This window comes from Xyrauchen texanus, chromosome 5, assembly GCF_025860055.1.
Source record: "Xyrauchen texanus isolate HMW12.3.18 chromosome 5, RBS_HiC_50CHRs, whole genome shotgun sequence".
NCBI lineage: Eukaryota > Metazoa > Chordata > Actinopteri > Cypriniformes > Catostomidae > Xyrauchen > Xyrauchen texanus.
The window spans coordinates 49,266,075-49,283,710 of NC_068280.1; positions in this window are offsets into that span (position 1 = coordinate 49,266,075).

A 17,636-nucleotide genomic window follows, 5' to 3' on the forward strand; every position below is an offset into this window, starting at 1 on the left:
TTTTTAAGCTTTGCTATAAGATGTTGTAAAGTAGGAATATCATATTGCTAATTCTCTCTTCGTAGCAGCTGCAGGTGAGAGCTGGTCTTAATGAAAAATTATTAGTCATTGTCTGGAGAGCCATTGTTTAGACCCTCTGTGAAAATAGATGCCTTCAAAGTATTCTTTATTGGTGGCAATTGTTCTGCAAACCAGCAAGGTCAAGTATTTGCCAATGGCAAAGAAGTGTCGCCACTCTATTTAAACAGATTTTTTTTTTCCTCTGTCAGGTTTCAGATGGTTATCTTTGTATCAGGGCTAAGGCCTAAGATCTATTTGATGCCAGCTGGTGCTTCATTTATCATTTGCGAGTTCTACTGGCTGGGCATGCTGCACTATTCGTCTTTGTCTTGCCCCCTGATTAGACCCCTGATCATTAGCTGGCGAATTGAACATTTTTATGAGGGTCATTCATTTGCATAGAATGGACAATGATGATGCATTGTTTTGAGATCAGAAAGATTTCCAAAGCATGTTCACAAGACACATAATTACATTATCCAAGGGCTTTCCTGACAGCAAAATCTAAATCTTCATTAACTGCATAATGCCTTTCTGTGTCTCCTAAATTAGCACATACCACACTGTATAAATTTCAATTTTTTTTTTCATCCTTACAAGAAAGTACCATTGTACAGTGATGATATAAGCTGGCAATAATGTGGCACTTTGATAAATATCCAACATGGTCTTATGACAACTCGAGATGGCAAAATCGTCCAATATTGTATGGCTTCATATGAAATCGCTCGTATTACAAGGTACAACTTTAAATTCTATTGAGACCATACAATGAACAAACAAGATCTCAAAATCTATACAATAGTATAGATAGTGCCTGCCCACTTTGGGGTTCCAATAGTATTTTTCCCATTCATTTCTTCCATATCTGAAATCTTTCATAAAATATTTCGAAGCCATAAAACAAATCAACCAGCTCTGAGGTGAATTACAACATTATAAACTTTTGGATTTTAAGCAAAATTTTTTTTTACATTTGTACAAAAAAACATAGGCACAAGACTTTGTGTTTACCATCTTTCGTGAGGGCATGAACTACAACACCATGTCCATGAAGCATTGCAAATAATTTAATTGAATACAATTTTGGAATTATATAAAACCATCAATGTAAGGTTGTTGATTTTAGGTATATAAATTATATATTTAAAGTTTACAGCAAAATATTCTGATGTACACGAATATACTGTATTGTGTAAAAGTTTTAAGCACTTGTGAAAAATGTTGCATAGTGAGGATTTATTTAAAAATAATGCAATATCTAGTTCTCTTACGAGAGGTTCTCTCGTATTGCGTAAGCTAGCTTACGCTACGGGAAAGATTCATCTTTTCTGAGATATTGAAGCCAAAAAATTATCCTTAATTTTGTATCCATTGTCAACGCAGTGCAGCAGCTGCATACCTTGAGCGGGCTAGCTAGCGAGCTCATTGGATGCTCTGCGGCAACTGCTGCAGCCTATAGATCGAACTTGAGTGAACTTCGGCCCAATGACGATGCCAGCGCCGTCACTGTATCAAAGCCCGCCAGAATGGGCGTGGCTAGAATGCATGTAAGCATAAGTTCAGTAGGCTGGAACCCTGATTTTCATCTATTCAGCGAAGCTCTTCGCATCTCTGAACTGCAGAAGCCGCGTCGCCGCTCGAGGGGCATCTAGCAAGCTTGGACAGCTCGAAGAAGCTGGCCGACTTCGCCACCTTCAGCCATCCTGCGAGCTATGCCATCCGGCGACGTATCCTTTTTAGAGCAAGCCAGTTCCTCAGCTGAACTTCACAAAAGAGCAACAAGCGTCTTTTAATGATGCCTCGCACCACCTGCGCCTCATGCGCGCCCCTCTCAGCGCCGGAGACCGCCACCTCATCTGGCGCCTCTGCCTGGGTCTGGAACATGCAGAGCTTGCCCTCACTGACGGGCGGATGCGACCTCTGCGAGGAGCTTCCGATGTCGACCCTCGCGGCTCGACTCGAAGCACTCAAAACCGAAGCCGCCACGGCTGCCTTCGTTCGCCACGACAGAAAGAAGCCCGCCCCAAAGGCTGCCAGAACCGGTGTTAGAAGTGACTACCTCGCCGGAGCCTCTCCCTCGAGCCTCGCTTTCACCCTCCCCGCCCCGGACGCCGCGAGTTGCCGCCAGCGGCCGCGACTGTTGCCATCTCGGATGACGAGGCGGAGGATAAGGGCTGCTGTTCCATCATGGCTTCGGACAGCGAGGAGTGGTCAGGCTCCCAAGCCTCCTCCTCGGCCCAGGAATCCAGCAGGACCTGCGCCGGAGTCGAAGAAGAACTAACGCGCCTCCTCACACAGGCCTTCTTCAGAAGCCATCTCTCTGCTTTCTTCAGAGCCGTCGCCGCGTGGCGCCCACGGCCCGGGCCGCTCCCTTCCTGCCAGAACTCCACGCCGAGCTCTCTAAATCGTGGAACGCGCCTCTCTCGGCCAGGAACCGATCCCATGTCTCCATCGGTGGACGGCGCCACCGAGAGGGGCTACTCTTCCATCCCCCCGGTCGAGGATTCTGTAGCAGCACACCTTTGCCCGCCCTCCGCGAGATGGCGGCCTAAGCCAGTGCTCCCGTCTAAGGTCTGCAGAACTACTTCCGCCTGTGTTGGCCGCGCCTATGCCACCGCCGGCCAAGCCGCATCTGCTCTGCATTCCATGGCCGTTTTACAGATCCTCCAAGCGGACCTTCTTCGAGAGTGGGATGAGAAAGGCAGGCACCCAGAGGCTGTTTCAGATCTAAGGAGCGCGACGGATCTCGCCCTTCGCGCCACCAAAGCTGCAGCTCAAGCCCTAGGGAAGTGCATGGCCGCGCTGACTGTGACCGAGAGACACCTATGGCTAACGTTAGCTGACATGGGAGAAGCTGAACGCTCCACGTTCTTCAACGCCGCTCTCTCCGTCCGGTCTCTTCAGTTCCGCGGTGAGTGGCATTGTTGACCGCTCGGAAGTCCAGAAAGCCACCCAAGCCATGAATCTCTTCCTGCCTCGTCGCTTAGCTCCTCTGCAGGCCGCCCACGTGACCAGCCTCCTGCACGAGCCTCTTCACAGCGCCCAGCTCAGCAAAGCCAGACTTCTCAGCGTCGACAGGGCAGCCGCCCTAGAACGCGCCAGACAGCCGCCACAGACCGCCGCCTCGCGGGCCTCGGCCTAAGATTGCACTGAAGCCTGAGCAACCGAAGTCCTCCTAGCTTTGTTGAGGAACGACGGCTCAGTCCCGCCGGCCGGACCACCGTCAAAGCTTCGCCCCTGTCAGTCCCCTTCTCTCAGGCTACTGCAGTGGTGGATTCAGCAGCCAACAAGCCGGTGATACTGCCCGCTTGCCTGCACTCAAATGCCGTTTTCACGGCGACCCAAAGAAATCTTGTAAAAAGCAAACATGCCTTATGTGTAGAAAATGTGCCCACAATCCAGTGTTCACCCCTACACACAAGCATTACACTTCCCGTGTCCCTATCAGAGCCCACTCACATAAAGCGGGCACAGCCAGCTCGAGTGTTAGAGTCAATAAACCTCTCAATGGCCTCTGTCACACGGCCAGCAAACACCTCTCTGTATGTAAGTCCCATGCCCGTGACTATGCTCGCGCATCACTTAACAGATGTGACTCTTTCCCCATTCACCTCAATCGGGAAGTCACTCACAGAACAGCCTGTCCCTGCTGTCTGCGAGCAGTCATGCATAAGCACAGTAAGCACGCCACACATTCTGTTCAGCTCGCTGTGTGCAGCAATCAGGGCAACTTGGCCAATTCACCCTCTAGCGTTACGCTTCAAAGCGTGGAAAGCTATCCCAGGGATATCCAAATGGGTGTTAAGCACAATAAAACAGGGCTATTTGCTACAGTTCGATCGCCGCCTCCCCGCCTCAGAGTGCGGCTCGAAACTACTGTGAACACGGAAGCAGCCTGCATGCTTCGCTCAGAAATAGCAAACCTTCTGTGCAAAAGGGCCATAGAGAGAGTGCCACCTTCTCTGAGCGAAGTCGGGTTTTACAGCCGTTATTTTCTTGTCCCCAAGAAAGACGGCGGCCTCAGACCAATATTAGATCTCAGGGTTTTGAACAAGGTGCTCGCAAAAGACCGCTCAAAATGCTTACAATCAGGAAACTCCTCACGATGATGCGCCAGGGTGACTGGTTTATTTCTCTCGATCTGAAAGATGCCTACTTTCAGATTCAGATAAATCCCGTCACAGGCCATTCTTGAGATTCACCTTCGATGGCCAGGTTTATCAATACACCGTCCTTCCGCTCGGCCTGTCTTTAGCACCCGTACTTTCACGAAGTGCATGGATGCGGCGCCGCACTCCTCGCGGAGTCAGGGCTTGCGAATCTGAACTATTTGGACGATTGGCTGATTTTGGCACAGTCACATACGGAGCTTCTGTCTCAAAGGACAGTTCTCCTCAGTCATCTGAACAGTTTGGGTCTTGCAGTCAATTGGACCAAGAGCTCACTACAGCCCAGTCAGGCAATTTCATTCCTTGGAATAGAACTAGACTCCATGGCTGATGACGGCTCGCTTATCTACACAGCCGCGACGCCATATTCAGCTTGACTAGCGCGCCCTTTCAGATGAACAGCCTCACGCCTCTGAAAAAATTTCAGAGAATGCTAGGTTACATGGCCTCAGCCGCAGCAGTACTTCAGCTGGGTTTACTGTGCATGCCCGCTTCAGCATTGGCTAAACACCCGCTGCGCTCGGGCTTGGGCCACGGGCCGCCAGCCGATCAGAGTGACTCAGACCTGTATCTCAGCTCTGCAGCCCTGGGCAGTGGCCGAATGGTATGACGAGTGACGATGGGAGCTGTATCTCACCGAAAGTCATCTCGACAGACGCGCCCAACACGGGTTGGGGCGCGGTCTCGCGAGGGCTCTCCGGTTTTTGGCCTATGGTCAGTTCAGGAAAAGCTCCTTCACATAAATTGTCTGGAAATGATAGCGGTCGAGTACGCCGCGGCGCTTCCTCCCGGTCATTCAGGGTCACCACGTCCTGGTCCGTTCGGACAACAGATCTGTGGTATCCTATCTAAACCGTCAGGGCGGTGTCAGATCCAGGAACCTCTTCCATCTGAAAAAAACATACTGAGTTGGTCCCAGTGCCACCTGTGCTCGCTGAGGGCGACGCACATGCCAGGCTACCTGAACGACGGCCCAGACAGACTGTCCAGAGACAATATTTCCCCAGGGGAATGGTCCCTGCACGCTCAAACAGTCCAGAAGTTATGGAGCATATTCGGCAGAGCAGAGATAGACATCTTTACGGCCAGAAGAGAACTCTCACTGCCCAGTATTTTTCTCGAAGCGAGGACGCGCTGGCCCAGGACTGGCCCAACCGCCGCTTACGCCTTCCCTCCCGTCTCACTATTGCCACAGGTAATGCAGAGGATCAGGGAAGCGGCCACTCGGTGCTCCTCATAGCCCGCGCTGGGAGAATCAGACATGGTTCCCGGAGCTTACGCAGCTGTCACTGACAGCCCCGTGGCCCATTCCAGTGAGAGCAGATCTCCTCTCTCAAGCTCGCGGCACGATCTGGCATCCCCACCCAGAGCGCTGGCTGCTGCACGCGTGGGTGATCAACGACTACCCGTCGCTTTGCCAGAAGGAGTAATAAACACTATCATACACGCTAGAGCCCCTTCCACGAGAAGACTCTATGCGTCCAAATGGTCTGTGTTTTCAAAATGGTGCACCGACAGAGACCTGGACCCACGGACATGTGGGGTGTCGTCGCTGCTCGTGTTTTTACAAGAGCTGCTGGATAAGGGCAGATCCCCATCCATGCTCAAAGTGTACGTGGCGGCCGTCGCTGCGTTCGCTGAACCCCTGCACGGCCAGTCACTGGGAAAAAACGAGCTGGTCATCCGCTTCCTCAGGGGAGCTAGAAGGATGAACCCCCGCGCCCCCATCGCTTCCTATCTGGGATCTTTCCGTAGTTCTCGAAGCTATGAAAGCCCCCCCTTTCGAACCGCTTCAATCCGTGGATTTGAAATATCTTTCACTCAAAACCGTTTTTCTAACTGCCCTGTCATCAGTTAAACGTGTGGCAGACCTTCACGCGCTGTCTGTCAGCGCTGCGTGTCTTGAGTTTGGACCAAGTGACTCCAAGGTCATTTTAAAGCCTAGACACGGCTATGTCCCCAAGGTGATCGGTACTCCTTTCAGAGCACAAAACATTTCCTATCGGCGCTGCCAGCATCCGATAGCTGAACGCGACGCCAATCTCCTTTGCCCAGTCAGAGCACTGAGATTGTATACTGCGCGCTCCGCCTCTTTCAGATGCTCTGAGCAGCTTTTCGTTTCATTCGAGGGCGCACCAAAGGTTTCGCGCCTCGAAACAGACACTGTCTAGATGGATAGTGGACGCTATTGCTGCCGCGTATGCGTCAAAGACCTACCATGCCCGTTAGGCATTAGGGCTCACTCCACTAGAGGCATGGCCTCCTCGTGGGTATGGTCCAGCGGGATTTCCATTCACGACATATGTGTGGCAGCGGGCTGGGCTTCCTCCACCTTTGTCAGATTTTACAATCTGGAAGTGCCCGCCCTGCAGGCAAAACTACTAGCGGTTTAATACGCTACAGCTCCCCTGGTGAGCTGCACTGACGGGTCACATTCCACACAGACCGGCACCGCCGCTCTGTCTTTCCCTTCCCACTATGTGCTTATGTATTACACACACACTGGCCCGCACTCTTGCCGGCCAAATATTATTCCCCACTCACAAGGGCTCCCCGGTCCCCCCACCCCGGGGCTCATGCAGTGGATGCTTGGCGCGACGGTGTTGACAATGGGTTCCCGTAGCTTAAGATAGCTTACGCAATACGAGAGAACCTCTCGTGAAGAGAACGAATCGGTTACCTAACGTAACCTCGGTTCTCTCTAGATGAGGGAACGAGTATTGCGTAGCCGGCCGTGCTTCGCGCCACGGCGACTTTCGCTTCATTCAATGAAAACCAGGGTTCCAGCCTACTGAACTTACGCTTATATGCACTCTAGCCACGCCCATTCTGGCGGGCTTTGATACAGTGACGGCGCTGGCGTCGTCATTGGACGCGAGTTCACTCAAGTTCGTCTATAGGCTGCAGCAGTTGCCGCAGAGCAACCAATGAGCTCGCTAGCTAGCCCGCTCAAGGTATGCAGCTGCTGCACTGCGTTGACAATGGATACAAAATTAAGGATAATTTTTTGGCTTCAATATCTCAGAAAAGATTAATCTTTCCCGTAGCGTAAACTAGCTTACGCAATACTCGTTCCCTCATCTAGAGAGAACCGAGGTTACGTTAGGTAACCGATTCGTTTTCATTGATCAATTAATGTCATACAAAGTCCAGTAAACATAAAAAGCTAAATCAATATTTGGTTTGATCACCTTTGCCTTTAAAACAGCACCAATTCTCTTAGGTACACCTGGACACAGTTTTCTTGTTTTTTTTGGCAGATAGGATGTTCCAAGCTTCTTGGACATTATGCCACAGTTCTTCTATCTATTCTAGTCTCAATTGCTTCTGTCTCTTTATGTAATGTCAGACTGGCACAAAGTTCAGTGGTGAGCACTGTGGGGGACATGCCAACTGTTGGAGGTATCCCTGTTCTTCTATTTTATTCTAATCTATTTGCAAAATAAATGTTTGTCTAAAATGTATATTTCCCATTGGCACACTCAAACTGAAGATATAAATAACCATCTTAAGACAAAGTCTTTGTGAAACATTTTATGTGCCTAAGAGTTTTGCACATTACTTTTGTACATTACATCTGAGCTCAATATAAGTCTGTCTTTAAAGTTTATCATTGTCATTAAATCAAAAGTTATGTCCCTATTAATCATGGATAGATTTGGGTTAGGGATTAAATTTAGGAAAAACTGTAATAACATAATTTGTTGGTTCATTGTGGGAGTAAAAGTTTTTGTATGACCAAAATATCTTGTATCACTGTACTGAATGAGTAATTCTATATCATGTTAACAGTACATATCCCAACATATATTTTATTTAGCTTATAAAGCGTACTGAAAAATGAAAGAAAAGAGGAGTTGACAAACAGAATGAAAGGTTTATTCAAAAACAGATGGATAACTATTTAAGAGCACCACCGTATTTACGAAAAACAAATTTATGTGGCTGTAAAATATCCCTGTATTCACAACATTGTTCCTGTCAAAATTGAGGGCATTCTCAAGTCCCAGAATTTGCTTTACAAATTTACAGTTCAAGCAAACCATCTTTTTCCACTGTGCATTTGTGGACCCGTTTTAAACCAACATTTGTATCCCACAAGGGATCACTTTGAGGCTTTAATACAACATGGTAGTGCTTGTCAAGGGAGTTATCTTTTGTGAAATGAAGCACAAATACAATACAACCTAAATTGTGCTTTTCAGCATATATTGGTGGAGGAAGGCAGTTCTCAGCTGTAGTTCGTAGGGTTGGGTAGTCAAAGCACTCAAAACGTCTAATAGACCTACACGCAATTAGCTTTATGGTTGAAGTGCCTAGGAGCGTTTTACCCAGGTCAAGTTGAACCTCCCAGAATGACTTTAAATGTATCTTCACATCTATAGGCAAAAATTCTGCAGAAATTTAGTCTGCTTTATGACTGCCACATGATTGAGACATCTTTAATAAGATTTCTGCCCTCCTAAGTAGATTTTCCAGGTCAAGGTTTTTGAATTTAAATTTGTTTTTACTTGCAAGTATGTTTCTTTCCTTTAAAAATGACAAGCTTATATCATGGCGTAATGATAGCATCGATATTATTTATAAAATGTTGAATGAACATGAATGAAATGACATGAACAATGTACAATGTGAATAATAAATGACAACTAAACATAATTAATGCACAGTTGGGCTAGCAAAATAAATAGGTTTATATGTATAAATTGTTTGAGGGGAGGACAACATGGACAGGTTGCAAGACAGGTCCTCATACTTGAAAATCAAGTATGTGGCTGTTGTGACATTTTTGCATAATGTTATTATGTGGTTCCTTAAACATGTCGCAGAAGTTCTGAGGGGAATGTCCTCTAAGTGGCATTAATACATTTTCTTTTGAACAGATAAGGGTTTTAAGTTTAATGTTCTATTGAGTTTTAAATCAACAAAACCTACAGTGGCAAGAAAAAAGTATGTGAACCAAACAAAAGCTAAATAGAGTCAAGAATTAGCAAACCTGGCATCCAATTAATGAGACGAGATCAGAGGTGTGGGTTAGAATTACTTTGACATATGAAAAACATATGATTGCTATTCACCAGATGCATCTGCTGATGTGGACCATGCCTGGCAAAAAAAAAAGATCTCAAAAGTTGCTTTGTATAAAGCTGGAAAGGGTTACAATGTTTTCTCGAAGAGAAAGTTTGAAAAATTGTAAATAAATGGAGACGATTTATTACTGTGGATACTCTCCCTAGAAGTGGCCATCCAGCCAAGATGTCTCAAAGGGACAGATTGCACTATGAGGTAAAAAAAAAAAAACTACTGGGAAAATGTTTTGCGGACTGATGAAACTAAGGTTGAAGTGCTTGGGAAGAACACGCAACACTACGTATGAAGTAAAAAGGACACCTCATGTCAACATGAAAACATCATCCCAACAGTGAAGTACAGTGGAAGGAGGATCATGATTTGTGGCTGCTTTACTGCTACATGCATGGACCGCTTGTCATCATCAAAAAATGAATTCCCAAGTTTATCAAGATATCCTATAGGATAATGTCATTGTGGCAGTGCACCAGCTGAAGTTGGGTGATGCAGCAGGTCAATGACCCTTAACATCGAAGTAAGTAATCTACAGAATGGCTTCAAAAAAGAATATCCACCTTTTGGAGTGACCCAGATAGAGCAAATACCTTAACCCTTTAGAGATGCTGTGGAATGACCACAAAAAAGCCATTCAAACCAGACATCCTAAGAATATGGCTGAGCAAAAGCAGTTCTGCAAGGAAGAATGGTCCAAAGTTCCTTCTGAACATGCAGGTCTAATTCTCTGCTATTTGAAATGTTTGATTGAGGTTATTGCTGCCAAAGAAGGATCGACCAGTTATTCAATCCAAGGGCTCACTTACTTTTTCCAAAGCACTGTGAATGTTTTATGGGATATTATCAATAAAGACATGAAATATTATAATTGTTTATGTGTTGTTAGCTTAAGCACAATGTGTTTCTCTATACTTGTGATTTTGAAGAAGATGACATCCCATTTTATGACCAATTACTGCAGAAAACCAGCTGATTCCAAAGGGTTCACCAAATTTTTCTTGCCATTGTACCTCCCTACCCTGAACCTGAATGATAGTGTCATAAAAAGCAAATGTGTCATGAAAAAAGCAATTGATGAAGCAACCACGTCATTTTGTGGTGCTTCTATGAAACCTTTGACTCATGTCGACTCACTTGCTCTTCAGGACTTGTACACCAATCCTTTGCATCCCAAGTGTACACCATTGAGTGTACACTGTAAATGCAATGCAAGTTTACACCCGTTGAGCTACTGCACACATTGATGGCTCTCCAACAAGCTTGTAAATGTAATTAGTGTATGTAATGCATTTTAAAATATTTGTTTAAATGTTTTGATGTCAAAAGATAGCACTGTGTGAGGAACAGGGTTGAGAAGTCTTTATAAACTGATAATCGGAAATTTTACTTGTGATTTGTGTGAAAGTGGATAAAAGTCGTCGTTGTTGTTGTGTATTTATGTCACCAAGAATCTAAGGTGATATGAACAACCAGCCATGTGAAATGTTTTTGCAAAAATTTGGTATAGCAACGTGATTCTATGAGTCCATGGTTGCTCAAATAACATTTATATACCTATTTAATGGCAGCGAGGATAAAGATGGCGACTACAATGTTTTATACAGTAAAGTATTGGATGCCGAGAGCATAAAAACATTGGTATTCAAGAGATATTTACCAAACTTGTCAGTTTTCCAATTCAGCCAATGTCATGTTAATACTTTTGCATTTTGTTGGGCCTCTACAGTTCATATTGGTAATATTAATGAAATGTATTGCTTGATTTCAAGGACATTTTTGTAGGATAAAAAACGTTGGCACCGTGCTGGTTCGCCACTTGATGTCCAATGTGTCCTGAAGCAAAACCAATACTACTGCATGATTTGCCTATTTTGAAATCTAACAATCTTTGCTAGTCTAATTTGTACTTCCCAACTTTAAATATGAAGTAGTCCACAGTGCACTATGGCACTTAAACTCTGGCAAGTATATTTTAGAAAGAGACAATGTCAGTTAGGATTTGCATGTTTTAGTATAGAACGGAAAAGCATTATTTACCCATGCAGGGGAGGTCACTGCCTCATTATATTATTAATAATATACTTAAGCTATACAATGAATTCTGGCAAAAGAGGTTACAATCACACTATTGCACGTAATGTCTACAAACATTAAGCTTTTCACTATTCAGCTCTTTTTGCTGCTGGATATTGTTAGTACAACTTAGGAAAGTAGACAAATCGCATCACATGGAATGGCTTGAATAAGCCACATCAAAACAGCCACAACATACCATTCTTATTGGGAGAAAGACTAAATGGAGCAGTCACATGACCTCTGGTTTTATGGAAGGGATTTTTGTGCCAATGCCACTTCCGCTCACATGAGAATGTGCATTAAAAATGCATGCTGATGTTAAATGTGTAATTTATGCAGCACTAGCGACATTAGATTTGTGACTAAAAACAAGTTTCAAAAACTGACACTGTCTTCCATTGCCCAAACAGCCCTGTCCATAACCATTGCAATTGGTGGAGCCAATGTGTTCATGCCTCAACCATTTGGTTCCATTTGATGCCACTAGTGGCCACTCAATTATTATGTGAATTATTATATAGATTTTAAAAACCAAACAAACAAAGAAACAGTAATAATAATAATAAAAATCTGCAATATCTCTAAAAACAATTGTGGATGCTATTATCGTAATTATCTCAGAAAATGAACCTGAACTCTATATCTCTGAAAATGAATGTCAGGTGAAATAATGTGCAACATTATCACCATACTGGAGTGATTATACAGACTCCAGTGAACTGAAAGCAAGTCGATGAAATTATTTTGGAAAAGTTTATAGTAAATGTGGCATCCAGCTGGTAGGGAATAACTACACATTTGAGACTTCACAGCCGAACAGATGCCACCTTCAAAAAGACAACACACCGGCTGATTTACTCTCAGTACACTGTCTGAGCCAAACAACATGCTATTCAAGCTGTTTTGTCAGCTTGTTTCATCGTTATTTGAACCACCCTCTTTTTTTTTTGTGTGTGTGTGGGGGGTTCAGAGCATTAGTTCATACCCAACAGTAGGCAAAATATTCTCATAAACCATGCTGTATCCATATATATATATATATATATATTTTAATTATAAAAGATTAAGCTGTGCCATTTTTATTTAAGCTGTACTATTATTATTATTATTATTATTATTATTATTATTATTATAAATTGTAAATTATTATTTTAATTAAATAATAAATATTGTAAATTTTTGTTAATATTGATTTCTATATAATACAATAATTTACATTTATATTAGTTATATTGTAAAACATTTACAAAAAAAATATTTGTTGTTTTTAATTCATGGTCATTTCAATAATTTAATATACTTGAATAGAGTAAAATATAAAACATATTGTATTACAATAATGAGATTGTAATAAAATGCAGATCAAGGAAAATAGAGGACAAGAAGTGAAAAATCTGGATGAATAACAGCATAATGTATACAGTATTTATTATTTATTTTTTATCCCTAAAATTCTCATTACTGTTATGCATATTATGTTATGTCGTTGTTTTTATTTATTTTTTTATTAAATAATTTTTTACATTTGGAATGTATGTAAAATGTATGTAACACTAGGGCAGAATTGCATTACAGTGGTTTGGTTACTCATAGGTTTACAAGGAAAAAAACAAGCTGCAATTTGTTGTTTTTGGTTGCGGATGAGCACTTCAAACATGCTTTTCTCCCCTCTTATTCTAAAGTCTCTGCGATAAAGTTTTAAACAATTTACTTCAATGTGACTAGGCTGAAATGACCACATCAAATCATCCAAGTCATTCCTTCATTTATGAGAAGAGGTTTTAACAGAACACGATCATGTAATTTGGAATTATTTGTTGCACCAAATCTGTTTGTGCTACGGACATGAATGATAGCTTAAATTATATGGTTTGTTGAGTAAAGGTGTGCTATTACTTTGTAAAGCAATCATACTTAATATTTTTGCCTGGTGGATGATATAATAGTCCAAAAATCAGTTAATAAAATACATTTTAACTTTGAAGGATGGACCCAATCCTTATCTAGGAATCAGAATGTCATATAGACTTTGGGGTGGGTTTTTTTTATTACTTGGACCAGTAAGCAACAACCTAGAAATGCACAAACAACCCCCTAGAACACCCTAGCAACAACAGAGCAATGCCCTGGCAGCCACTTGCAACACTCAAGAATCATGTGAGATTTGCACACCTATAAAAAAAACATCACTCAAAAATCTAGTTCCTGTATATTGTAGCACCTCATAATGTATGCATTATGGATACTTATGTATAATACATTGTATTTGCACAGCTTATTTTGGTTATATTAATATAAATGTCATGTATAAGTAAAAGGATAAAGCCACTTGTGCTGAATATGACATGATATGATGTGGACTTATGAAGATTTGCAGGAAAAACAACTTTAAAACTGCATTTTTGGGAAGTCATTTTTTTATGAATGTGGTCTCTTACACTTCAAAATGACAATATAAGAAAATCAAAGGGACCAGAAAAGATGAGGAGGATATTGCATGACAAATTTAAACCATGTGTGACACAGTTTTCCCAAGGAAAGCCACTTTTCATTAACCAGATCAGTCTATTCCATACAGTATAGCAAACAATATATCAATGCATTTGTAACAAACAAGCCTCTCACACCTTTTCAAATGACCTAAAGTACTATTATGACTTACAATTACATTCATTTAAGCATGTACCCCTTTATAAAACACCAAATTCCTTGGGGAAAGAAACAAATATAGCATTGTGTATAGCAGAACAGCAATATTAGATAACTGCCACAGCAAAACAACGCTAACAAGTTGAGACATAGTCAAAAATAATAGGATTTCATCATGTTAAATTCTTTTACACTGGGCATGACCTCTTCCTTACTGAGTAATCGGAAATCTGGGTCCTCTCATCCTACAAAAATCAGCTGTCCGTACCCTAGAGTAGCCACTCATGCTTGACAACCCCAGGCTGTGAACCGTTCTGGAATGAAATGACTCTCCATGATGATATCTGCGCTCAGAGTATTATTTTAAAATACAAAAACCTTTAGCTGAATCCTGCAAAATTATTTAAAAGAACAAAATGCAATGCAATGCTGTCTGTCTGTCTGTCTGCCTGCCTGCCTGCCTGTCTGTCTGTCTGTCTGCCTGCCTGTCTGTCTGTCTGCCTGCCTCTCTCTCTCTCTCTCTCTGTCTGTCTGTCTGTCTGTCTGTCTAAACCTGTGTCAATACATTTATTTATTTATTTAACAAGCTGTTATAATTATTACACATGCATGTTTTTCTTAAATCACATTGTATTTATTTTGTATTCTATTAGAATTGCTGTGCATCCTTGTTTTAACCCCATATTAATAGTTAGCCAGACTACATGGGATATTGAAACAAAAAGTAATTTTCCACATGTGATGAGGAGGAGGGCGGGGCCGGGCCGTGACTACGCATGCCCAGCCCCCAATCAGACTAATCAGCCGAGTAGAGGGATAAGTGCAGCAGAATGTGGCAGTGTGTGTTTATGTTTTGTGTCTTTTTGTTTAAGTTCTTTTTAAAATATTACTTTGACTGTTCAGCCGGTTCCCGACTCCTCCTTTCCCCATTTGAACCGTGTTACATTGGTGCCGAAACCCCGGGAAGGAAGAGGGATGCGCTGTAGTGAGGTCCTCACCACTGCCATCCACCCAAAGGAGAGGTGGAGCCGCTGCCAGGGGCGGAGGAGTTCCCTACCGGCCGCCAAAATGCGGAGTGGCATTCATCCACCAAGGGTTGGAGGACTTGTTCTGGACTACCAGGATGGAGTGGCTGTCGTCCGCCAGAGGGTGGAGGAGTGATCGAGGACCAGGCAACGGAGTGTCTGGAAACCGGCGAGCAAGTTATTTTCTCTCTCTCTCTCTCTCTCTCTCTCTCTCTCTCTCTCTCTCTCACTCACTCACTCATTCACTCACACACTCACTGTTGCTCCACCTTGCCCTTTGCCCTTTCCTTTGTTCTGTTTTTCCCTCCCTTTGTCCCTCTCTCCAGCCCTAGTGAGGTGTGGATGGACCAGATGGGAAGCGCTCCCCACCTGGAAAGGAGGGGCGGGGGGGGGGTGTACATCAAGCTGGGGGTTCCACGGCCTGATGCAAAAGAGGGGGAGTTTGATGAGAAGGAGGGTAGGGTCGGGACATGACTATGCATGCCCAGCCCCCAATCAGGCTAATCAGCCGAGGACAGGGATAAATGCAACGGCATGCGGCAGTTAGGGAGAGAGAGCGCCACATGCAGCTGCCCTCTGTGCATTTATGGGACGGAAGAGGGATGCACTGTCATGGAGTCCTTGCCACTGCCATCCACCCAAAGTAGAGGTGGAGCCGCTGCCAGGGGCGGAGGTGTACCCTACTGGCCGCCAAAACGCGGAGGGGCATTCCATCCACCAAGGGATGGAGGACTGGCTCCGGTCTGCCGGGGAGGAGCAGCTGTCATCCACCAGAGGGTGGAGGAGTGATCGAGGACCAATCAACGGAGTGTCTGGAAACCGGCAAGCAAGTTTTCTCTCTCTCTCCTCTCTCTCTCTCTCTCTCTCTCTCTCTCTCTCTCTATCACTCACTGTTGCTCGACTTTGCCCTTTGGCCTATCCTTTGTTCTGTTTTTCCCTCCCCTCGTCTCCCTCACCAGCCCTAGAGAGGCGTGGATGGGCCAGATGGGCAGCGCCCCCCCACCTGGAAAGGAGGGGCAGGGGGGGTGTACATCAAGCTGGGGGTTCCTCGGCCTGATGCAAAAGAGGGAAGAGTGTGACGAGAAGGAGGGCAGGGTCGGGCCATGACTATGCATGCCCAGTCCCCAACTGGGCTAATCATCTGAGGAGAGGGATAAGTGCAACGGCATGCGGCAGTTAGGGAGAGAGAAAGCCACACACAGCTGCTGTTTGTGCAGTTATGTTTTGTGTCTTTTTGTTTAAGTTCTTATTAAAATATTACTTTGACTGTTCCGCCAGTTCCTGCCTCCTCCTTTCCCCATTTGAACCATATTACAATCACAAATGTGATTAAATTGTTAAAAAATAAAAGTATTTAAAACAATATTTTTACCAGTTACAGCATCAATTATTATTTTAACCTAAAATCTTGATGTTACAAAAAAAAGTTATATATATATATAATATATATATATATATATATATATATATATATATATATATATGTGTGTGTGTGTGTGTGTGTGTGTGTGTGTGTCTAATAATTCATATGAGTTAAATACAGGAATGCATAATTATTATATAAGCATGTTGAATAAATGAATAACAGATCTGGAAAGGAGTGAACACTTTGTGTGCTTGTGTTGTTTATTTGTTTGGTTGTGAGTTTGTTTGTCCTCATAATGTGCCCAATTTAAGGGAAATATTTATATAATCTATAAGGGGAGTTTTAATCACCTTCTTACTTTACTAGTTAAGTTCAATTGGTCCTGAGTCATGAAAGATTAATTAAACTAAAGTACAAATATTCCATATAGTGTCATAATTAATATGAGCTCATAAAAGATATATGTAGATGAAGAATTTGGTAAATGGTGTTTAAAATAGTTTTATATGGAGCTTAGCTTGTCACACTGGTGTGTCAACATCCCAAAAGATGTGATGTAAATTACAGTATATACTTACTAACTTATATATGTATGTTTTGCAACTTTTTATTTGCAGGAATGGAGTGAATAAAATGCTTAAGGAATACTTAGAAAAAAAAGAAACATAACGTATTGGTTTTACGTCAAGTATACACAATGCCATAAAAATTTACTATTGAAACCCTGTTACATAATTTCACACCCACGCGTTTCAAATTTACATTAGCTCTATTTGATATTGACTCTTGAATCTCTAGATTTCAGGGAATTTTTCTTAGTGAAACACAAATATCAGTAGTAAGCCCCACAGTGCATTATGGGAATTTTCTCCCACACTTATTAAGTGTTTGGTTGCAGCCAGTCAGTTTTAATCTTAATGTATGTTAACGGCTATAATTGTGTCTCTTACTGCAGACCATGGGGAAAATAGGGACACTATGAGGCTTAAGGACAGTATCCCACAAATGGGCATTGTTCCTTTTTCTTGGGATTTAACATACATTTCTATGTTTTATTTTTAGGGGCATTGAGTCTCAGAAGTGCTCTGAAAGAAGATCAGGCTTGGCGTAATGCGAAAGAGAAGCACTTGAGCTCGTAATGACCTCAATCCATAAATAGGTGCTTTGTGAGACGAATAACAGAATTTGTACACAGATGGTTAA